At 41.1% G+C, this 25,389-nt stretch overlaps 1 protein-coding gene and 1 long non-coding RNA gene across 7 annotated transcripts in view; one reads left to right on the forward strand and one right to left on the reverse strand.

Annotated features, from left to right (window-relative positions):
* LOC140497357 (uncharacterized) overlaps positions 1–11,315 on the reverse strand; it is a 39,285-nt gene extending 27,970 nt beyond the window's left edge. For 4 of the 5 annotated variants that reach the window (XR_011964643.1, XR_011964640.1, XR_011964636.1 and 1 more), the window contains exon 1: positions 9,838–11,315. This is a non-coding gene — a long non-coding RNA (uncharacterized lncRNA). The remainder of the gene's footprint in view (positions 1–9,837) is intronic. The other variant, XR_011964637.1, reaches the window with a different exon arrangement.
* Positions 1–25,389, forward strand: part of SBK1 (SH3 domain binding kinase 1) — a 122,159-nt gene that overhangs the window by 20,770 nt on the left and 76,000 nt on the right. The window lies entirely within an intron of this gene.

The raw sequence follows: 25,389 nt of genomic DNA on the forward strand, positions 1-25,389 counted from the left end.
CCTCCTATGGCCAACCTCCCCGCCTCCTCCAAGTTCAGGCCTCTATCATCTCTTGCCTAATCTATTGCAATAGCCTCCTAATTAACTTCTCTGCTTCCAGGTTCTCTGTTCTTCAGTTCATTTTCCTCCAAGCTGTCCTGTAGGAGAAAGAGCAGTCAATTTGGAGGTCTAAATCCCTGCACTGACACTTACTAGCTGTGTGGCCTTGGGCACATAATTTCCTTTTGTGGGGGGCCTCCTTTTCCTCCTCTAGAGAATGAAAAGGTCTCGAATATTCCTTCCATCTCTAACATTCTATGTTCAGAATTCTAAGATCTGTGCTATATGCCGTAGTCTTTCCCCGTCTCCACTTTTTAAGGACTAGTCCTAAGAGCTAGCTCTTTTCTCCCCACTACCACCTGGGCAGTCTGAAATTTCCTTTCCTTTCAATTGTTCCTCCCTCTTCAGTCATACAGTAGATGGCTGAGTTTTGATCTCCCCATTTCTCCTTATCTGGCCTGTCCCCCTGGACCAGAAGGAAGACAAAAAAAACAATATTAAAGTCCATGCACAAGTCAAAAAATCACTCAGCAGGCAGGTGGGCAGTAATACCTTTGCCAGGACAATCAGCCTATGCCCAGGATATAGAGAGTGGGGAGAACCCAAGGATAGCCCCCAGGGCAAGACAATCTTTCCTGAATGTGCCCCTCCCTCTCCTTGACCCAGTGTCACCTACTGAGCCCCCACTGACCTTTACTAGGACCTCCTTTCCTCATTCTCTTTCTATCTTACTCTTCTTTTTTCTCCACTTAATAGTATTTTATTTTTTTCCCAATGACATATAAAGACAGTTTTCAATACTCACTTTTGTAAGATATTGAGTTCCAAATTTTCTCCTTTCCTCCCTTTCCTCCCCCCTCCCCAAGACAGCAAGCAATTTGATGTAGGTTATACATGTACAAATCATATTAATCATATTGCCATTATTAGTCATGTTGTGAAAGAAGAATCAGAACAAAAGGGAAAAACCATGAGAAAGAAAAAACAAAAAAAGTGAAAATAGTATGCCTCCATCTGCATTCAAACTCCATAGTTCTTTCTTTGAATGTGGATAGCATTTTCCATCAGGAGTCTTTTGGAATTGTCTTGGGTCATTGTATTGCTGAGAAGAGGTAAGTCCATCACAGTTGATCATCTCACAGTGTTGTTGTTACTGTATACAATGTCCTTCCAGTTCTGCTTATTTCACTCAGCATCAGTTCATGTAAATTTTTCCAGGTTTTTCTTAAATCCACCTGCTCATCATTTCTTATAGCACAATATTACATTCATATACCACAACTTAATCAGCCCTTCCCCAATTGATGGACATCCCTTCAATTTCCAATTCTTTGCCACCACAAAAAGAGCTGCTACAAATATTTTTGTACATGTGTCATTTTCCCTTTTTTATGATCTTTTTGGAATAAAAACCTAACAGTCATATTGCTGGATCAAAGGGTATGTACAGTTTTATAGTCCTTTGGGTATAGTCCTTTGTAGTCTTATAAATTTGACTCAGTTCTCTAATTTTTCTCCTTTAAGTCTTTCTCTTACTATCCCTGAAATTTTGACAGGGAGATCTCATCACTGAATGAATACTAATTTTGGCCAGAGAGGACCTAGGTTAAATGCCTAACCCTGCGGTTATTAATCTGAAATTTTGATGAGGGTCATCTCTACACAAATTGAGGATATATTCAATGCAGGTAGAAAACAAGCTTCACAAATGATGTTCAACAATGGACTATATCTTTACTACCTCACCATTGACTAAAGATATAGAGCATGTAAGATCCTATCATGTTCATTATTTATTATGAAAAAGCATCCTGGCTCAGTAGAACAAAACAGAAAAATGCTGCCTTACAGATTTTTTTACAATAAAATGTCTCCCCATGATATGTTAAGATTATTCAAGATTCTTTGGAAGCTATAACAACAGAAAAATTCCATTCAGTAACTCCCTGATGATAAAAATTAGGTGAGATGCAAAACAGGGAGATATATGCTCACCAAAAATCTTCTTCATTGTGAAAAAGGAGATCCAATTCAGAGCCCAGGTTGAAGAAGGATTGATATACTGTGGATGAGAAGGTCCCTTAGATGTGCCAATTTGCAGAAGGCATTGTATTTATTTCAACAAGTCCCAAAGCATTGAAGATACTTTGGGAGGAAATCTACAATCACTCAAAGGAGCTTGGCCTGCCCATCCACACAAGAAAGATCAAATAGATGAAGGATGTATATTTCTCAGATTTCAACATGCATCTGAATGGACACTTTATAAAGCTGACAACAGTATGTGTATCTGGGATAATGAGCTTGGCCCAGAGTGGAAAAGGAGGAGAATAGGCTGGATAGCTTTTGATAAATTTCAAAGCACTTTTACTGACCTCACGTTCCCTATAACAGCTTTACTAGTGTTACTATACTTAAGCAAGACTTAGAATACCACTGCCTCTGAAGAACTAAAGATGGAACATCCCACATAGGGCAATGGAAAGGTGCCTGGAGGTTGTGAGCAGGCTACAACATATAACCAATGTGGAACTCTGAAGAAAATGAGTTAAAAAATTCTCATCAGAAAATTTTATGATTATGAGAGAAGATGAGTCCATTCCATGGCCAGGGAGATAGATAACAAGTGGATGTGCACTGGAAGAAATCAAGGAAGGACTTCAGCACTTCTGGTGGACCCCCTGGGAGGAACTTTTAGGAGGACGTGGGCAAGTAGAATGGGATGGACAGGCACAGATGGGTTATGATGTGGAATTTTGAATAGATGAATCACAAATCCATTTAAATATTTGTTACTTCTCTGCATCCATGCTTTGTCATCACCACCTAGTACACAATAATCTCCTTGTAGGAAGAAACTTGGATTTTTTTCCTTTGTATTCCCAGTACTTTAGAGGGTATAGCACATTGGGTAGAGTTCTTGCCTCAAGAAGACCTGAGTTCAAATCACACACACACACACACACACACACACACTTCCTAGCCTTGTGATTAAAAATAAATCACTTGACCTCCATGAACCTCAGTTTCTCCATCAATAAAATGGGAACAAGAATAAGACCTACCTCATAGATTTATTGTGAACCTCTAGCTTCTTAAACATCAGTGTGCATGATTGCACATAGTAAGCTTTTTGCAAATATTCAATTGAATGGAATATTGACAGATAAGACATGTAAGTGTTATTATCCCCTTTTATAAACAAAGAAACTGAGACTCAGAAAATTGCAACTGACCCAGAGTCATCAAAAGTGTCAGATGATTGACACTTTTACTAGTGATCATAAGAAATCAGAACTTAAACCCAAGTATTCTGATCCCAAGGCCAGTCTTTCCATTTCACCACGCTGTCTCAGACACTATTCTGCCTAAAATAACCACAGGGCAAGATAATAAATGTTTGCTGAAGCATTACTTAGGCCAGAATGACTGGAGTGAAAAAGCGAAACAGGGAGGAGGAGAAGACTGCTGAGCCATCACTTTGTCCAGGTTGACCCTGGGCTTCAGATCATCTGTGTTCAGATGGATTCAATCCTGCTCTCAGGACCAGGCCAGGAGGCTGGTGACTGTAGTGTGGCAGGATAGCCACTGGAGGGAGCATGGGCCTCAGTCTTTGGAAGGAGGAGAGAGCAGGTGCTGAGACAAAAATCTTTCTCTGGACCTGGCTTATTGGGGGTTAAAGGTTGGGACACCTGGGTCCACCCCATTGTGGCTACACAATCCATCCAAAACCTAACTGCACTATCATAAGATTCCTCACCTACAAAATGAGAAGTTTGAAAGAGTCCTCTAGGGCCAACTATTCCAATCCCCTCATTTTCCAGGTGAGGAAACTGAGACCCAGACAAGTCAAATGACTTGTCTAATCAGTTGAAAGAACTGGGATCTTTCAGTTTGGACAAAGGAAGGCTTAGGAGAGCTATGCCTCCATGTGGCAGGAGAAGTAAAATTAATCTGCTTGGCCCCAGAAGGCAGAGCTAGGAGTACTGAGTAGAAGGCATAAGGAGGCAGATTTCACCTCGAAATAGAAAACTTTTGTCCATTAGAGCTGCTCCACAATGGAACAGCCTGCTTTAGGAAAGAGATTACTCCTCCTTGGAGGTCTTCAGGAAAAAAGCTAGCTGACTGTCAGGGATATTGTACAGGGACTCTGGATTAAATAACACCCTGGGTTAGATGACATCTCAATCCCTCCTGGGCCTGAGATTCTGTGTCTTCGTGCCAGACACATTCTTTCCCTCATAAGGCAAATCCTACCAGGTCACACCTCCTGGCCTAGACTCCTGGTATCACCTGACAGTTTTAATTCATCTTAGGATCATAGGATTTAGTGTTAGAAAGGTCAGCCAATCATGTAGAAATAATCCAGTTCAACCTCCTCATTTTACAGGTGGGGAAAATGAGGCCACCAAGGTTATGTGACTTATCCAAGGTCACCTAGGTGACCTAAATAAGTAGCTGAACCTGGATCTAAACTCAAGTCCTTTGACCCTAGAATTCAAACTCTCTCTATTGTGTCAAGCTTCCTGACTAATGAAGTGAGTTCATCTAAACTCCATATTTGTATGAATATGCTTAAGACCATATCTTGTTTACCGCCAGAAGGGAAGACACATGCAATTTGGAGAGGGTGTTATTTCAACACAGAGGTATGTACACTTGTGATAAATGTGCATACTCTTCAAAGCTTATTTGTGAACATTCAAGGACAGATAAATTGGTGCTAAAAGGGAGATGTCTATACAGAGGGAGCACAGCAAAGCAGAGACAGCATTGGATGTGAAGTCAAGAAGAACTGGATTAAAATTCAGTCACTTAGCAACACAGACAAGTCACTTAACTGCTATAAGCCTCAGTTTTTCTCTTCTGTAAAATAGGATTAATACCTAAAGTAGCTACCTCAAAGGGTTGTTGTGAAAGTCAGATAAGAAAAGGTAAGAAAAGGGCTTTATCAACTTTAAAGCGCCGTATAAATTTCTGTTGTTGTTGCAAGGTAAAAAGTCATAGGTAAAGGACCAAAAAAGTGAGGGAAGAGTTCTGTTCTGTCCTGGACTGAGAAAGAGACAGCAAAACCTTAGAGAAATCAGGCTTTGCAGGCAGCCAGGCAAAGAAGATCCTAGACTAGGAACAAGTCTGACCTCAGAGCCGTCCTTCATCCTTTCTCCTCTCTCACTTTTCATATCCAAATGAGTTGTACAGTATCGTAAAGTCTACCTCCATATCTCTCACATTTGTTCTCTCTCTTTCCATTTATACAACCTTCATTCAAGCTCTACCCCTTTTCCCTTGGACTCCTCTTCTTAACGAGCCTCCCTGCCTCCAGTCTCTTCCCTCTCCTATCAGTCCTCCCACAGGGCAGTTAAAACACTCTCAAAGTTACATGCTTGATTATGCCATTTTCCTACTCAAAAACAAACGCCGCAGTGGCTCTTTATCAGCTTTAAGATAAGTAAAAATGGTCCAGCCTTAAATTTCAAAACAAACATCTTTTTTTGTTGTTTGTTTCTACATCACTTTCATTTCAGAATATATTTCTCCTTGCCTCCATCTCCAGCGAGCCATAACAAAAACTTTAAAAGAGAGAGAACAAAACTAGTCAAAACGTCAAACGAATTTAACAGAAGTATTTAATAGAGGCAGCTAAGTGGCACAGTGGTTAAAGCCCTGGAATCAGGAAGACCTGAGTTCAAATTTTACCTCAGACACTTCATAGCTGTGTGATCCTGGGTCAGTCACTTAACCTCCGTTTGCCTCAGTTTTCTTAAACATAAAATGGGTATAGTAGCAGCACCTACCTCAGAGTTATCTTGTGAAACAAAAGAGATAACATTTTAAAATGCTCAACACAGGGCATGGCACAGAGAAAGTAGGTAACTAATAAATACTTCTTTACTTTCTCTATGAGATATTCCATGCCCATAGTTTCCCACTTCTCCAAAGAGAGGAAGAGGTGCATTTTCTCAGTTCTCGTCCAAGCTTCTCGATCATTAAGATGACAAAACGTTCGGTGTCTTTTGCTGTTGTTAATTCCACTTATACTGTATACTTGTATATTTCGTTGTAGTCATATAGTTTGTTTTCTAGGTTCTGCTTATTTCTCTGTTCATATGTCTTCCTAAATTCCTCCGAATCCTTTATATTCAGTGTTTGCTACAATGTATCCCCCAAAAGTGCCCCGCCTGACTTCTAGAGGCTCTCATCATTTGGCTCTAACCCTACCTTTTCAGCCTCATTTCACACTGTTCCCCTTCATGCTCTCTTTGTTCAAGCCAAAGTAAACTATTTGCTGAACTCTGCATTCCATCTGCTGCCTTTGTAAATTTGCACACACCATCCCTCATGCCTAGAATTCACTTCTTCCTCATCTCTGCCTTCCATGTTCTTTAACTCCCTTCAAGGGTCAGCTTATGTGTCAGCAACTAAGCAAAACCTCTCCTGATCTCCCTGTTTTTCAGTGCTCCTTCTGTCCTCAAATAATTTTTTTTTTACTTTTTCCCTTATCGGTATACGTCATCTCCCCCAATAAAATGTAAGATCCTTGGATGCAAAGGTCATTTTCTGTCCTTGTATCCCCAGAGCCTAGCAACAGGGAGGGCTTTGCATAAATTAAGCCCTTATAAATGTCTATTGAGTTGAGTTGAGAAAATAACTATTCTGTATATCTATAATTTGCTCAAATGCACACTCAAGATATCTCACTCTGTAAATAGCACCTTGTCTAAAAACTATGGATGGACCCCAAGTGGTAGGGAACTATGCCCCCTCTCTCCATTAAGGGGTCTACCTACTCTGGACCCAAGCATGTCATGTAAACTGGGTTTGATCTTGGAGGAACCTGACCACCAGACTCAGCACCTTGCATAAAATGACTTAAAGGTTAGGTTTGGCTTATGCCTAAGGTTTTCCCAAAAATTAGAAAGATATTCAATCTACAATGTAAATCAGATATGTGGAAGGTGTTTATTTCAGATGCATAAAAGAAATGCTTAACATTAAAGGTTCTCACAAGCATCCATTAATAGAAAGACTTAAGGCAAGAAAATTGACTTAACATAGCTGCTGTTACTTTCTGCAAAGGTTAGAGACTTAAACATCAGAACATGAAGCAATTTGCTAGAATGTTCAATAACCTTTTAAAATTTCATCTCAGCTCTGCAGAATTCAAATAATTGTATCCAGGTAAATGTCTTCTGGCAAGCCATGCCCAAGAATTGAGCTCCATCTCCTGCCAATGGTACCCTCCTCAATATTGCAACTCTCCTTGCCTCTGGTTAGATACCAATAGGGCAGGGGACCCAAGATCTCCATCCTTTTGAATTCGCAGGGTTACCTCCCAGATTGAAGGTATCCATCTCAAGATTACTCTTTGCTCAAGGAAGGAAAGGCATCAGAAATGGCATCCAGGGGCCCTAAAGCTTAGGACTAGGCTCAGCTCACCCATCTGAGTACCTAAGGGTATTTCTGTTGGGGTACGAGAAAGGACAACCATCTTTTCCCTCCATCCTCCATTTCCAGGGACATATTTGAATAAATCAACATCACTCCTTCCAGGAAGAGAAAAGAGAGATGAAAGGTAGATCATCCTCTATAAAAGATTCAGTAAGATGCCCAAAGGGCTATAAAAACGGGCATACTCTTTGACCCAGTAATATGGCTTCTAGATTGTACCCCAAAAAGATCATCAAAATAGAAAAAGGACCCACATGTACAAAAATATTTATAGCAGCTTTTTTTGTGTGGTGGCCAAAAACTGGAAGTCAAGGAAATGCCCATCAACTGGGGACTGGCTGAGCAAGTTGCGATATATGAATGTAATGGAATGCTATGGTGCTATAAGAAATGATGAACAGACAGACTTCAGAAAAACCTGAACAGACTTACATGAACTGATGCTGAGTGAAGCGAGCAGAATCAGAAACCATTATACACAATAAGTCACAGTGTGCGAGAACTGTTTTTGATAGACTTAATCCTTCACAGCAATGCAAGGACCTAAAATATTTCCAAAGGACTCATGATACAAAATGTCATTTACATCTAGAGAGAAAGAGCTATGGAGTTGGAATGCAGAATGAAGCAGACTATTTTCTCTTTTATTATGTTTGGTTTTGTTTAGTTTTTCTTGTGCTTTCTCCCATTTGTTTTAATTCTTCTATGCAACACGACTAATGTGAAAGCATGTTTAATACAAATGTATATGTAGAGCCCACATAAGATTCATGCCATCTTGGGGAGGGAGGAAAGAGGAACAGGGAAAAAACTGAAAACTTGTGGAAGTGATTGTTGCAAACTGAAAACAAATAAATAAATAAACTTGGAGGAAAAAAATAAAAGGTTCAATACATCAACAGCTTCTCCTGCTCAATGGCCAATAAGGGGATGGCTTCATCTTGCCCATAGTACCCAAGTCTTTCAGCACTGAGGAACATATGTCCAGTAACAAGCAGTCATGGCTTTGCCATCTCCAAAAAGCTTAAGTGCTGAGTTAGTACATGGTCAGCTAGAGAAAGGCAGGCCGGTTTTCTGTCTCCCTGTCACATTTGCATTTGCAATTGTGATCTCAGTATGATGGTGAATAGTTAGGACAATCTAAAGGGGAGAGCAGAATGTCAATAGACCTGGGTACTAATCTTAGCTCTGCCACTAACTATGATCTTCAATTAGTCACCGAACCTCCCTCACTTTCTCCTGTAAGATGAGGATAATAATTTCTGACCTACTTACTTTGCAGGGTCTGTAATATTGAAAAGATTCACTATAGGTAACAACAAGGGCCTAAATGTAATGAGATGGATTTAAAAAAACCTTTTAATTATAAATTGAATAAGCATTCACAAATAAAAGTAATCAAATAAACAGAAAATAAGGAATAACATCTTATACAACCTCTTAGTGTTTTCAACAAAGTAGAATAAAATAAATTAACAAGAACGAAGCAAACCAAAAATGTGTTTACTCTTTATTCTTTTTCTAAGTCTACCCAGAGTTCTGCTCCCTGAGATCTTTTATTTTTTAGTTTCATTTACGGTACACCTCCCCACTCCTTGGAACAGGAGTAATGCTCATGGCCCTGGGATGTGTGGCCAGATTAGCTACTCAGAATGTTATATCCTGAATAAGCCACTAGGTGGTGATCCAAGCTAGAGCAACCAAATCTGACAAAATTGAATGAGAGTGATGATGGTGCAGGCTAGGTGTCCTCTTCTAGATGGGCATTCTAGGTGTCACTGCATTTGTCAAAATAGCACTAACCACCTACCCTGACTCTTGCCTTGTTTTCTTCAAGCTTGTTACAGAAATGGAAGCTTACACTTTTAGTACAATGGAATGTAATATACAATGTGACCAGCAAGTGGCGCTATATTCAAGTCACCAACCAATTGATTACCCTGGGGCCATTGACCAGTCTTTCCAAAAGCTGCACTGTCCCCACGATGCACCAAGGGGAACTTACCCTACAAATCCTTGGCCCATCTCATCCTCGCAAGACTCAGAGTTTGCCGAGCTCTTTAGGGAGCAAACATTGAACAGCATGAAAACGAACTAAAGCTCAAAATGGAAAAAAGTGGGACAACCCACAGCCCTCAACCCCAAAATGGGGGAAATCTCTTTGGCAATTGATTTTTCAGGGTCTAGTTTGTAGTTTGTTTACTACAACACAATAAAGTTAAATTACAAAGAACATGTTAAGCGTTCCCTCCTGTGGAGTGCTTTGTCCAGGTGTCACGTCTCCTTTCCTCCTGAACCTGAATGGAAGCAAGAAAGACTAGGAGAAAGTGTTGCTTGTTTGGAACTTACCAGGATTGATTTTGCCAAACACAAAGAAAGAAGGGGTCTCCCAGTCTTATTCTGGCAGCTGCTGGGCCAATCCCACTCCATACCTTCCTTGGATCAATAGTCAGACTTGCAATGTTAACACTGTGGTCTCATCTCTCTCTCCATCCTTGCCTCTACCACAGTTTTCCAGGCTTTTCCTTATTGTACCCAGCTTAGGCCACAGAGTCTCAGCAGATAGCAGAAAGCAGATACTGGTGGTCATCTGGCCCACCAGAAGCTCTCCTCTTCTCTCCTCCTTGCCTCATGGAATGGAGGGACCACTAGTCCCTCTTGCCAGAAAAAGGACAAAGGTAAGAGGGCTAAGGGTGAACCTGCACACAAAATCTCACTCTATCGCCTTGACCTCTCATGAGGCTCTTTCCCTACCCTGAATATATTTACTCAGGCAGTTCTGCTCCCAGTGGCTCAATGACTCAGTTTCCCCTATAGAAAACCTCAGGTTCCCACTGATTCCCACAGAGATGAGATACATTGCTGAATCTGCTACTTGCACATGAACATCAAGCACCCAAAGTCCTAAGATACTAGCCTAGTCAGGGCACATATTCAAACTCCCAACTATCTCTGGCCTCACTATCTTCTTAGTTGCAATTTTGGTTTAAAGTGTAGAGATAAAGATACTCCAGAAATAATTCATAACTCATTTGACTCATTGTCTCTTTATTCCAACTCAGTCCCCAGTGGATTTTTCTCCTGCCTCTGGTATGACCCTGAAGATAAATTTTCTTGGTTGACCTTTAAATTAAATTGCATTTCTTCATTTGGAAACAAAAGTACAAAAAAATTTACAAGGTTTTAAAAACACTCTGGAGTAGCAGCACTCTGTCACTCTTGATAAGGTCTGAATTCTCAAATCCCCTATCCTATCTTTGGTTTTGGTGTCTGCTTTTATAGATACATTCAAAGAAAAGCCTTTTTATTAAGCCTTGCTTGGTCCCAGAATCACAAGGTTGGAGAGAAAATTGCCTCACCATCACCAGCTCCCACATCAGGCAGCTGCCATGCCAATAGCATTTTCGAACTCCTGATAGGTAGGTGAACCCAAGGTCATATTCCTTCTTACTACCTTCTTTTAATGCACCAGTTTGCCTAGCCAAAGAAGTGACCATTTGCTGAGAACGTGATGCTAGCTTAAACCCAAGAGGGAGAGGGTCTACTAAGAGTACTTTTAATAATACTGTTGGAGACAATTGCAGAGGAATCATGATAAAACATTCCACCTCTCTCCAGACAGAGGTGATGAACTCAAGAGTGCAAACTGAGGCATGAATTTTCTTCCTTCCTTTCTCCTTACCTCCCTTCTTTCTTCATTTCTTCTTGTCTTCCTTTGTTTCTTCTTTCTTTCCTTCTTTCCTTTCTTTCTTTCTTTCTTTCTTTCTTTCTTTCTTTCTTTCTTGACATAGCATAGGCAATGTAAGAATTTTGTTTCATTTGACTATACATTTTGTAACAGTTTTTGTTTTTCTTGTTTTCTCAATATGGACAGTGGGGAAAGGATGTGGAAGGAGAGAATTTTAAAACCTGGAAATATAATAAAATTGAATTTTTCATCTATCAAAACCAAGATATCAAAAATAAAATAAAGGTACTACTGGAACTTGAGACCTGACAGTTATCCTTTATCATAGCCAATTGTGAACCTACATAGCTCCACAGTCCTGCAGAGTCTTCTTTGTTGTCTAAAGAGACAGAAAGTACAGGGGAGAAAATAGGTGCCCTTGCTCGGTGGGAAGCTTCAACAGTGAGTGTCACATCTATAGACTTGTAGTAAATATGTATATATTTCAGATTGTGCTGATCTTGCTTTGAGTCACTTCATATAGTTCTGTGAGCTTGACTTGGATTCCTGGCAAAATTTCAGAACACGCTTTTAAAGAGATGGCTGAAGTGATTGCAAAGAGCCGGCATACTTTCATCAAGATAGGTCATGCCAGACTAACCTCATTTCTCTCTTTCACAGGGTTACTAGACTGTTGGATAGAGAAATGTTATAGATATTGTTTACCTTGATCTCGGGGAAGCATTTGAAAAAGTCTCTCATGTTATTCTTGTGGAAAAGATGGAGAAATGGAGGCTAAACTCTAGCATAGTTAGGTGGATTCAAAACTGCTTGAGTCCTACTCTTAACCCTGTGTTTTACCAGTCTGGAAACCGGTGTTGGGTGGGAAGTCCTAGGGATTGGGGATGATCAATATTTTTATCAATGACTTGAATAAAGGCATAGGTAGAAGAGGAGATAGCAAATTTGGGGATTATACAAGCTGGAAAGTAGAGCTAACACATTGGTTGATGGAGTCAGAATCCAAAAACAAAAAGCTCGACCTGGATCTGATAGTAAGAAATATAACAGTATGAACTGTGAAGTCTTACACTGATTCAAAATAATCCACTTCACACCTACAAGCTAGAGCAGGTGTGGTTAGAAAAAGATGTGGTGGGGAGCATGGGGGGGTTTAGGGAACCGAAAGCTTGCTAGTCAACAATTTGATCTCACAGGCAAGGAAGCTAGAGTGATGATAGGCGTGTATGATATCTAAAACTAACCTGGTGCCAGTCGCACTGTGCCCTGCCCTAGTCGGACCACGAGTAGAATGCTGTGTTTACCTCTTGGTACCACACTTTAGGGAGGCTGACTAGCTGGAGAGCATTCACAAGGGGTTGGCCAAAATGGTAAGAAGCCTGGAGATTCTAAAGAGAGAATTAAAGGAACTAGGACTATTGTGCCTAAAGAAGAGAAATCTTGGAGGTGGGAGTGTTTGTGCCTAAGAGGAAGCATGATGTCTTGAAAGGGTGTCATATTTGGAAAGGGGACTAGGATTTTGTTTTGCATGGACCCAGAGAGTATAACTAGAAGCAGTGGGTGGATACTGCAGAGACAGATTTAATGATGTAGACCCAACTTCCTAGTAGATGGAAGGGGTGGCCTTGAGAGGTGGTGTGTTCTATATCCCTAGAGGTGGGTACACAAAGGTTGAAAATTATAGAAGAACATAGCTACACAAACTAGTAGCAAGTACTCATTTGGGCTGTTTTGTGTAGTACTTGAGTGGAGCAGTGTATACTTTGTGTGTTTGTTTGTCTGCTTTGCTAAAACAATATGTTCCAATCAAAGAGTGGCTAGAAGTTGTCAAAGAGATTCTTGATCAAGTATGGATGGGGGACCTGTAAGGTATCTAAGGTGCCTGGAGTGCCTGGCTCAGGAAGATTCATCTTCCTGAGTTCAAATCTGACCTCAAACATTTACTAGCTGTGTGACCCTGGCCAAGTCACTTAACCCTGTTTGCCTCAATTTCCTCATCTGTAAAATGAACTGGGGAAGAAAATAGCAAATAAATATCTTTCAATAAAACCCCAAATAGGGTCAAGGGCAGCTAGGTGGTGCAGTGGATAGAGCACCAGTGCAGGAGTCAGGAGGACCTGAGTTCAAATCTCACCTCAGATACTTGACACTCACTAGCTGTATGACCTTGGGCAAGTCACTTAACCCCAATTGCCTCATCCTGGGTCATCTCCAGTCATCCTGATGAATATCTGGTCACTGGATTCAGATGGCTCTGGAGGAGAAGTGAGGCTGGTGACCCGTACATCCCTCCCTCACTCAAAACAAAGTCAAGTGCAAGTCATGTCATTATTTCTCTGATAGCATGGTCTTCTTGGGCAACGAAGAACGAATACACAAATAGGGTCAAGAAGAATCGTACATGACTGAAAAAAGACTAAGTAACAAAAACCATTATTGCTATTATTACCAACTAGTTTATTATTCTCATTCAAAATAAGAGAAAACTAAGGGTCAGCAACCTTAAGTGTTTTTTCCCTTTACCTACTGGGCCAGCTCTTGTAGCAAAAACTAAAGGAGAGAAGGTGGAGGGGAAAGCATTTTAGCAAAACTAACCAGCTTTTGACTGGATCTGACAGCATACACCATATTCCACACCCATATTCTCCAGCCTCTGAAGAGAGGAGAGATTCATTTTCCCATTAGGAAGGCTCCTTTTTTAAGATGGTGACAGATCAGGAGCTTTGAGAAACCTCCCATTTAGGGGTCCGCGTAGTTTTTCGCACCTTCACTCCACTTTGTTAGACTCCCTTAGCTCTCCTCCTTCCAGCCTAGACCCCCTAGGAATGTCATGTTCACACATCACCTGACTCTCCCCTTGAGTTAACACCTTGGGGCTTGAGTGCTGTCCATTTTGAATGATCCACTCAATTAACTAAGCTTATTACCTTCCACTCCTTTGCACCAAATTAGCTGGCTTCATTAGGGTTTTCAGGGCCTACTGCCCTCCCTACTCCTTCCTTCCCATCTTGCCAGGGCTGTCCCCGGTTCAGCAGCTTCTGTTTTCTCAGTGGCTGAGCTCTGGACTCTGCTGCTCAACACGACTCTGTGCACCCCGCCCTCAGCCCAGGCCCTGAACAATTGTGAGCTCTGTTTTCCCGACTTCCTTATAGTTCCTGTCTCCCTCAACAAATTCATTTTCCAAGCTTTTTGCAAACCCTCCTTCCACCCCTCTCCTATTAGAACCTAGATGCTGTCCCTGGGACCCTGGACTTGGATGGGTGAGCTTTCACTTTATTTTCCCCAGAACCAGGCCTCCCTGTCACTTTCCCAGGGATTTCCAAGCCGTGCTGCTATGTACTAATAGCTAGCATTTATATAGCACTTAAAGGTTTGCAAAGCATTTTAATAACACCAGCAATAATATCTAGCATCTGTGCAGTGCTCTAAAAATTTCAAAGTGCTTTACAAATATCTCGTTTTTATCCTCACTATAACCCTGAAAGGGAAATGCTATTAATACCCGTATTTTACATATTAGGAAACGGAGGCAGAGGTTAAGTGACTAGCTCAGGGTCACACAGCTAGTAAACATCTAGGGACTAGATTTGAACTGAGGTCTTCCTGACTTCAGGTCCAAACTTGACCCATTATGCTACCTAGAATATTCAGTTCTTACTACACTATAAGGTAGGTATTATTCTCACTTTACAGATGAGGAAATTAAGACTGAGAAGTTAGATAGTTTTCCCAGAGCCACCCAACTAAGTAAGTAACTGAGGCAGAATTTGAATTTGGACCTTCCAGACTTCAAGTCCAGCCCTCTGTTTGCTTACCCCATTCTGGCTCCTTCTCATATGTTGTCTTTCCCTCCTAGAATAAAAGCTCCTTGAGGGTAAGGACTGTCTTCCTTGCCTGTACTTGTATCCCTAGGGCTTAGCACAATTCCTGGAACATAGTAAGCCCTTAATAAATGCTTTTTCATTCATTCAGTTCCACAAACAGATGTTAGCTGGCTCCGGTATACCAGACATTATGCTAGACAATTGGGATGTGAAGTCATAAAACAAAAAACAACAAAAAAGATGAGCCAAAATGTTGTATTAACATGTGAGGACAGGAGCTGTCTGGGGCCTTTTCTCTTTCTCTATATTTTCTTTTTTTTTATTTCTTGACCTCATCAGCTCACATGGATTTAGTTATTTTTTAAATTTATGTAAATATTATCCCTATTTTATGTATGAGGAAACTGTATAAATATATTTTACTTTTCCGTCTTCTCTCCCCAGCCAGAAAGCCATCTTTTATAACAATGAATGCAGGGGGCAAAGCTAATCAGTGTATCATCCAAGTCTGACCCTCTATGCTGGTTCCTATCCAATCGTCCATCATTTCTGCAATATGGTAAATTCTCATTTCTCCTCTTTGGAGACATTCTTTGGTCATTATAATTTCACAACATTCAGTATTAATTACATCATCATTGTTCTTTTCATTTGTGTTGCTATAGTTGCTATTGTTTTCTTGGCTCTGTTTATTTTTAACCAGTTCATGTATTCCCATATTAATAAGCCAACATTGTGTTCTCACAGTAACATGAGTCAATAACATGATCTCATAGGCAAGAAAGCTAGTGTGATATCAGGCTGAATTAAAAGAAGCATGCATGATATCTAGAACTAACATGGTGTCAGTCCTGGCATGAACAAGAATTTATTAAGGACCTACTGTGTGCCATGCACTAGGCCTGGAGATACAAAGAGAGGCAAAATACTGTTACTGTCTTCAGGGAACTCTAATGGGAAAGGCAACATATGCACATACAAGACATATGCAGTACAAATGGGAGGTGATCTCAGAAGAGCACTGGAATTGAAGGGGGCTAGAAAACACCTCTTGCAGAATATGGGATCTGAGTAAAGAATCAATACAAGGAAGTTATGGAAACCAGAAGGCAGAAGTGAGGAGGTAGAGCATTCCAGGCATGGGAAAGAGCCATTGAAAAAAGCACAAAGACAGGCATTGGAGTGTCCTGATCGAGGAAGGAGAAGAGAGGAGAAAAGGAAAGAGGGGAGGGGAAGGGAGAGAGCACGGCAAGACAGGAGCCTGGGAGACATCCATAGTTAGTGGGTGTGATCTCGATGAAGATCTATCAAAGCAGACTGAAAAGCTAAAGTCAGACACATAGGAGGAGAACCAGGAGAAAGCAGTGTCACAAAAATTTCTAGAGGAAAGAACACCAAGGAAAAGGGAGTGAAAGTATCACAGGCGGCAGAAAGATTAAGAAGGATGAATATTGAGAAAAGATCATTTGATCTGGCAGTTAAGAGGTCACTGGTAACATTGGAGAGAGCAGTTTCATTTGAATGATGAGGTCAGAAGCCAGACTACAGAAAATTTAGAACAGAGTGGGAGGAGAGGAAGTAGAGGTACTAACTGTAACTGGCTTTCTTAAGGAGTTTAGAAGCAAAGGAAGGCAATATATAGGATGGCAGTTCTTTGGAATGGGTGGATTAAATGAGGTTGTTAGGGTTTTTTTAAAAAATGGAGGAGACATGGGCATGTTCATAGGTAGAAGGGAAGCAATGAGTAGGCAAGAAAAGATTGAAGATTAGTGAGAAAATGAGGATGATAGCAGGGGCAATCTGCTGGAGAAAATAGGATACAATGGCATCCAGGATGTCCATACAGGGGTTTGCTTTGGTAAAACAAAGGTGGGGATAGTTAGTATTTGAGACAAGGAGGAGATAGTAGGGAAAGACCTCTGAGTGATGTGGATGAAAGTCAGGGGAGATGGAGTTCCTTGGTAAATGACCTCAATTGTTTTCATTAAGTATGAGACAAGGTCCTCAGCTGACAGAGTTGGGACAAGAGGAATCATGGGAGGCTTGAGGAGGGAATATTTTTCCTTCAAAGGGGCAGCTGCATGTTTGTGGGAATGTAGGGTAACAGAAACAGCTTAGAATCCAGTTTGCCTGAAACACAGAGTTTGTTAAAGGATGACAAATTGGTCTAGAACAATAAAAAGGAAGAAATATAGAAAGGTAAATACAAGCCAGATTATGGAGTGCCTTAAGGGCCAAGCTAAAAACAAGCTAAATCTTCTTTTACTCTAAGAGCAATAGGGAGCCAAGGTTTCAGACTCTCAGGTCAGGACTCTTTCTATTACACTACTGCTACTAATCCCAGCTCAAGGTGTTGTGGGTGACCATTCTTACTGCCTCCAGTGTCTGTATTTTCACCAGGGGTTTCAATTCCTTAACCTAGACAGACAGACATTCAAACAGACAGTCAGAAGACAGACGGACAGTCAGACACAGACAAGCAGATAGATAGAAAGAAAGATAGATGATAGACAGATAGAAAGATAGATGACAGATAGAAAGATAGACGGATAGATAGGTGTGTGTGTGTGTGTGTTCATGCTTCATTGCCCAAGAAGACCATGCCATCAGAGAGATGTTGACATGACTTACACTTGACTTTGTTTTGAGTGAGGGAGGGCTGTGCAGGTCACCAGCCTCACTTCTCCAGAGCCATCTGAATACAGTGACCAGATATTCATCAGGATGACTGGAGATGACTCAGGATGAGGCAGTTGGGGTTAAGTGACTTGCCCAAGGTCACACAGCTAGTGAGTGTCAAGTGTCTGAGGTGAGATTTGAACTCAGGTCCTCCTGACTCCTGCACTGGTGCTTTATCTACTGCACCACCTAGCTGATAGAAGGAAAAATAGATAGATGATAGATAGATAGATGGATAGATGGATGGATGGATGGATGATAGATAGATAGAGATAGAGATAGATAGAGATAGAGATAGAGAAAGATCTATTATTCTAATAATGATGGAATGAAAGGAACCTGTTACTAGAAAGTTCTACCCCAACATCTCATCAGGCAATCCTTCCCTCTCTCAGTCCTCTTCCAATCTTTGCCTTGAAACAAGGTACAAACCTCCCTGAGAAAGCTGGCCCAGACAAAGACAATGGCACAAATGGGCTTTTGTGTGAATGGGCAAACTGGTGGGGCCTGGTTGGTGGATGGGAGCAGTTCCTTAGACAATCTGCTCAAGAGATATTCTATAGGCAAAATCTAAACGAGCTTCTGAGCAGGCATTCAGGTGGTTAAGAGGAGAGTACTTTCTTTAAAAAAAAATTGGGGCAGCTAAGTGGTGTAGTGAATAGAGTACCAGCTCTAGAGTTGGGATGGACCTGAGTTCAAATCCATTATCAGGACACTTGATACTTACTAGCTGTGTGACTTTGGACAAGTCACTTAACCCTAATTCTCTTGTCTTCCAATCTCTAAAAAAAATTTACTGATGTTTTCTTTTACATCACTTACATTTCCCCATATCTTTTCCCTAACTCTTCCCAGAAAACTACTCCCATACAACTTAGAATATTTAAACAGAGAGAAAAAACTATCAACAAAACTAATTAATATATCACAAAGACTAGAAAATATATACAACATTCCACACCTGTGAAGCTCGTACCTCTGCAAAGGACTGGAAGAAAGCGTCTTCTCATCTTTGGGTCATGTCTATTTAGTCTTTGGAATTTTGCAGTATTCACTTGCTATTGTTTTGTGGTGGTTGCTTCTTCCATTTATTGTAACCATTGTGTGAATTAATTTCTTTTCTGTTTACTTCACTCCTTCTCAGTTCATGTAAGTCTTCGCATGGTTCTTCATATCCATCATATTCATAGTTTCTTGCAATGATAATAATATTCCAAGCCATTCATGCAATATACACAATTTGCTTAGCTAGTTCCCAGGCGATGGGCATCTATTTTGTTTCGAGTTCTTTGCTTCCATAAAGGGTACTGCTATAAATATTATAGTCTATGTGAGGATTTTCTTCTTATCAATGAGCAAGTAGAGCATTTTCTACCAGAAGTAGTGCGCTGGATCGGGGGACCTGGACAGAAAGGACACTTTCCTCAGTGGGAAAGGGAGCTGAATTAAATACCCTTAGTTGTCGACCAAAGGCAAAAATGTAGTAGAAACAGGAAGTGGAAATTGAGATGACTATAAAAGCCACATTTACAAACTGACTTAGGTCAAGATGACCTGAGTAATTTCAAACTATACCTGTAACTGACTTCTTTTATAGCCCCCAGTTTCTTTCTACTGTAATCGACATGCACTAAACAGCTGACTGGGGATGCTATAAAGGGTTTGCAGTAGAAGAAAGAACTATGAGAGAAGTGCAAAGGGGAAAGAGATTGATCCCAGGACCAGTCTTTAGTGGAGGAACATTCTAGGGCTAAGGAAGTCTTCTCTAAGTAGCCTCTTAGTAGGGTAGAGACTTTGCTCATAGGGAACTATTTGGTTATCAGATTGCCCTCCCTCTTTCCTTACTAGAGATCCAGGGTATAGCCAGGTTGATGTTATAACAATGAGCACAGGTAATTGGATTTGGATGAGGAGCCCGAGATTCTGTGTATTCTCAGAGGGAGACTGGGGAAACTCCCAACCCCATAGCAATGAGTTTTCTTGACCTGCTCTCGGACTAGAGAAATGGACAGTCTTAGATGGCTCTCCACGAGTCCCAGGTTCAGCACTGGCTATTAGGATGGAGAAAAGATTAAGGATGAGGGAGAGAATGAGAACAGGGATAGGGCTACAGATGAGACAAGGACTTTTTAACATCTCATAGTAACTTTAGCGAGGAAAGAAGGTGGGGATAAAAATGAGGATAAGATGAGAGATGGAGGTGGGGTCAGCCTGTGTCTGTGGTTAAGGGCTCATTCATTGGCTAAGGCCAAGGTTCAGTCTGGCAGGGGCTGGCATTCAGTCTATGAGTGTTAACCTGTGGCTGGGATTTGGGTCAGTCTTTGACTGGAGAGTAGTAAGAGTAGTTGTAAAGTAGATTGACCTTGAGAGTTGGTCTGTTTGGCTTCTGTGAGGTATGATGGATATTGTAGGGTCCTAAGGAAGTGTTTGCAAATGCATGTCTGCGATCTTCTCTGGCACTGAGAAACCAGTGTGTGTTTCTGTATGTTTATCTTTGTTCCTCTGCCTATTGTTATGTGAAAATGTGACTTGAAGATAATGATAGTCAACATTGATATAATGCCAACTATGTGTCAGGTACTGTGTGTGTACACCTGTACACCTGCTATGTGTACAGGCACTTTACAATTATCTCACATGATCTTTACAATAACCCTGAGTTAAGTTTTATTATTATCTCCATTTTACAGATGAGGAACTGAGGCAAAAGAGGTTAAGTGACTTGCCCAGGGTCACATAGTTAGTAGACATCAGGGGCTGGATTTGAACTGTGGTTTTCCTGACACCAGGCCCAGTTCTCTTTTCATTGGGCCACCTAAGAGAGACACCTTTGGAATAAAAGTGTATGGGTCTTGAAGAGATGCATAGGATATTTTAAAATGTTATTTATATAATCTAAATTTTTGTAAAATTTGTAAATGTACTCAGTTATTTAAATGGAGTGTCCAGAAGTGCCTGGGCTGCCCTCTGTATTTTCCAAAGCCTCTTTGTCTCTCTCTCACTGCAGGAGTTTCAGAAAGATGAAGACATTTAATACGTGGTATTTTTAGATTTGGAAATTTTACAAAAGTCCAGCCTGTGCTATACAAGAAAAATGAGAACTTATTTTCACCTCAAAAAGAAAAAATCCTCACTGCCCCTGACTACTTACAGAATGTGTGACTTTGAGTAAATCATTTCACTTTTCTGGACCTGATTTCCTCATCGGTAAAATGAGAGGTTTGGTCTAAGGGACTTCTGAGGTCCCTCCATCCAACTCTTAATCCAGAATCTTATGGACTCCCCGTCCAGTCCTCCCTTCTGGTTACACTCAGGGGTAACTAAACAGAGAAGGCCACATTCACTTCTAAATGGATGGCCTTCAGAAGAGAGGCAATTTGATTCAGAGGCCTGGACAGTAAAGAATGTCCTGAGCTAGACCAAACTGGATTCCATAAACTCTACTCAGTGTGCCTATGATGTAACTGCTGCCCTGCCCTGCCCTGTGTTTGTGCCTCCCTAGTCCTCATACTTGGAGTGTAGGAGTCTGCAAGTATCATAGCCAATTTGGTAGCTATTTCTGTTTTTCCCACGGGAGAAAAGATCGAACTGGGGAAAGATCTGAGGCAAGGTCTTGTCCCTTAGCCCATAGCCCTGCCGGTGGTGGGGGAGGAGGGGAAGTGAGGGGGAATCTCTCAAGTCCTGGGCAAGAGGGAGCAAGAGGGGACATAGGGGAAGAGAGAAAGGTTCAGAAAAGCAGAGGCAGATACAAAAAGCATTAGCTGACATTTATGTGGGCCTTTTTTGTTGTTTAATTTTCAGTCATGCCTGACTCTCTGTGACCCCATTTGGGGTTTTCTTGGCAAAGATACTGGAATGGTTTCCCATTTCCTTCTCCAGCTTGTGTTTCTGATAAGGAACTAAGGCAAACAGGGTTAAGTGTCTTGCCCAGGGTCACACAGCCAGACAGATTTGAACTCATGAAGATGAATTTTTCTGGCTCCAAGCCCAGTGCTCTCTCCCTTCTGCCATCCAGCTTCCCTTTAGAGTTTATCATTTTCATATACATTAATTTATTTATAACAGCCTCACAACTCTGAGATGGACAATGTTGAAAGAGTTATTCTGCCCACTTTAGCAACCAGGAAACCAAGGCTCAGAAAGGTTAATGCATAGCTAGTCCTTGACAAAGCCCAGACTTGAACCTGGGTTCTCTAAGACCCAATGCACAGCGCTTTCCACTGTATATAGCAAGAATCAACCACAGACCTTGTGTCTTCCAGAATAGTCCTGTCTTTATATATTCTGTGCGGGGCGAGGCTGACTCAAGAGATTTGTTGTTGTTCAGTTACGTCCAGGTCTTCATAGCCTCATCTGAAGTTTTCTTGACAAGAAAGATACTGGAGTGGTTTGCCATTATCTTCTCCAAATCGGAGAAGATTTGCAGATGATCCATTTTTGCAGATGAGGAAACTGAGGCAAACATGGTTAAGTGACTTACCTAGGGTCACACAATTAGTAAGTGTCTGAGGCCAGATTTTTGGACTCAGAAAAACAAGATTTCCTGACACCAGCCCTGGTGCTCTAACCATTGCATCAAGGGAGCCAATTGTTAAATTGCCGATGTGAGAATTTATAACACTACAAATCATTGTTTTGTTCATTGGGCTTGAAACAGTGATGAAGGGCATGTTAATGATGCAGACTAAACTTAAAAATGCGTTGTAGGTATTCCTCCTCCTCCCTTCTGGAGAGCTGGTTGTTAATTATTGGCGAGCACACCTATAATTTTATCCCAGGGAAGGAAAAGCATGGGTAATGGATAGAGCACTGGTCCTGAAGGATAGGGGGAGCTAGGTGATGCAGTGGATAGAGTGCTAGAGCTGGAGTTAGGAAGACTCATCTTCCTGAGTTCAAATCCAGCCTCAGAAACATACTAGCTAGGCAAGTGACTTAATCCTGTTTGCTTTAGTAGTTTCCTCATCTGTAAAATGATCTGGAGAAGGAACTGGCAAACCACTCCAGCATCTCTGCCAAAGGATTTGGACAGGACTGAACAGCAACCTGGAGGAGGGAGGAAGGTTTACATCATATCCTGCCTTAGATACATTTGAGCTGTGTGACCATGGACCAGTCACGTAAACATCTCTGAGCCTTTGCTTCCTGGTCTGTAAAATGGGGAGAATAAAAGGTACCTCCTTTAGAGAATTGTGAGGATCAATGAGCCAATACTTTTGTCCTATTGAACAATAAAAGTTTTTCAGAAATTCAATATTTTGGGAAATATGAACTGAGCCAATAAGCCTTAGAATGAGAATATATATGGTTCACAAGAGATTGAGAAACACAAAATTATCTAGACTTCCCAGGCTGAAAAAACTAAAATTTGAGTGTTCTAGCCTAGTTTACCTGTGTACACATGGATGATACAGGTCATGAGACGCTGCAGGGTGGTGTTGACAATTGGCTGAGACACAGCAAGTCAAGAAAACCCCTGAAACACTTTGTCACAGGCTCTAACACAACATCCCTGTGGTGAAGTTGTAAGGTGAAAATGATACACTAATTTGTTAAGTATTTATTAAGCACTAGGGTTACAAAGTAGGTGAGGCATTGTGGATAGTGAGTCTGGCCAGGAGACAGGATAACTCAACTTCACATCTTGCTCCAGATGCTTAATAGTTATGTGACCATGGATACATTATTTAATGCCTAAGTTTCCTGATCAGTAAAATAAGGGGGTAGGACTTGTTGACCTCTCTCCAACCCTCAATCTCTGACTCTCTGAAACAATCCCTACCCTCAAAGAGATTAGAGTCTCCTGATTGATAGAAAGGTATGATTGTGCACACTTTCAAACACCATCCAAGGCACTTTTGCAATTGAACCAAAGGGCAAAGGAAAGACAAAATGGTAGGTGCAAGCAGACCACAGTGCATTACCAAAGATAATTTGCATTGGAGTAATGCAATGTAAATGCATGTAATAGATTAAAAGGCATCAGGGTAATGCATCATGGCATAATGAAAAGACCTCTAATTTGGAATCAAGAGGTCCAAATTCAAAATTCCCACTCTGCTACTCACTATCTGTGTGGCCTTGAACAAGCCATGATTTTTTTCTCTGAGTCTGTTTCCTCCCACATAAAATGACATATTTGGACAAAATGATCTATAAAATGAGGGCATTGGACCAGATAATCTCTGTGGTCTTTGGTAACTCAACAACATCTAAGTCATCTTCTAGTTCTCACAGTATGTCCTAAGTATAACAGAAAAAGATGTGGGCCATTCCTGCAGATATGTAAGGGATAACAGAAGGACAGAGCATGTACCTGGTATCCATAAAAGATTCAAAAGACCAGAGGAAGGTTTCCAGGATGGATCCTTTATGGAGACTGAAAGAAATACATGGACAAGAATTGGCTGAGATCAGAAAGTTGAAATAGGTTACAATCTGCACCAATGGAGAGATTATCCACTTAGAGGAACTCATGGGTGCATCCAAGTACTAAAGTATTGTAAGTGGCGGGTCTGTCTATAGTTTGAAGTTGCTTAAAATGTATTTGAATTTATTTAATTATAAACTTTTCTCCTGGTGTCAAAATGAGTGAAATGTAGAACTCTAACTAGAGTGGAGCAACTAGGGTTCTGCATCAGAGCGCCAGTATCTAGTAGGCATACTTCTCTGTATCTTGAGGTCTTTTGATAGCTCTCAGCATCCTGCCCTCCACTCCCACCCCCACCCCCACAACCTGCTTTCCCATGCTTCTGTGATCTTCCTCTCCCCCAATCCGTTGCCTTCCCTCCTCTACCTCCTCCTAGTGAATCACGAGTCATCAGTCTTGCTGCCCTATTGGGAGCAAATTTGCTAGTAAACTGACCAGCTCCCCGAACCCAGTATAGTTCACACAATGACCAAGGTTTATGCTCTGTGGTAACCACCTCACCTCTACTGAATTTGTCCTGAGCACCAGATTCCTAGCTACAGCTCTGGTGGAAAGGTTATGAAAAAGAAAGGCTGCATTTAATGAAGCTTTTCAGAAGGAATATCCTTTGCTAAACCATGTGTCTTGATTTTTGGTTTAGAAAATAAAGTTTCTTCCATGTAAGAAGAGATGTGCCTTCTAAACCTGGCTCCAATATTTACAAACTATGCAGAAATGAACAAGTCACTTTACCTATCTGTGCCTCAATTTCTTCACATGACAAATGGTGATAATAACCCACAGAATTGTTGTGGGTTAAGAAGTATGAAAATATTAATTATTGTTATGAGACATATAAAGAAAGGGAGTTGTTGATTCCTGAGTGAAGATGATGAGATATTCCTCCTTACACACACTGTCCTGGAGGAATGCTCTCCAGAGTAAACTAGAGTTGTGTCAGCAATCTCCTTACAAAACATTTATCTGCTTTGCATATAAAGCCAATATCACAGAGTTATACAATTAGGCCAAGAAGAAGCCTTAGACACCTAATGTAATCCCTTCTATTTTTTTTTTTTACAGAAGAAAAACTGGGCCTCAAAGAAGCAACATAATTTGGCCATGATCACATAGCTAGTAAATGAAAGACATGGGCCTTGAATCCACTCATCCAGACCCCAAGTTCATTTTCCCCTACCCTGTTTTTTGGGAGTTCCAATCACTATCCTGTTTCACTACCCTTAAAAGGGCCTCTGAGGAAATGGAACAAATTGGAATCTTCAGGTTATGTGACTCCATCAGCG

Source organism: Notamacropus eugenii, chromosome 1 (assembly GCF_028372415.1).
Source record: "Notamacropus eugenii isolate mMacEug1 chromosome 1, mMacEug1.pri_v2, whole genome shotgun sequence".
In the NCBI taxonomy this organism is placed as follows: domain Eukaryota; kingdom Metazoa; phylum Chordata; class Mammalia; order Diprotodontia; family Macropodidae; genus Notamacropus; species Notamacropus eugenii.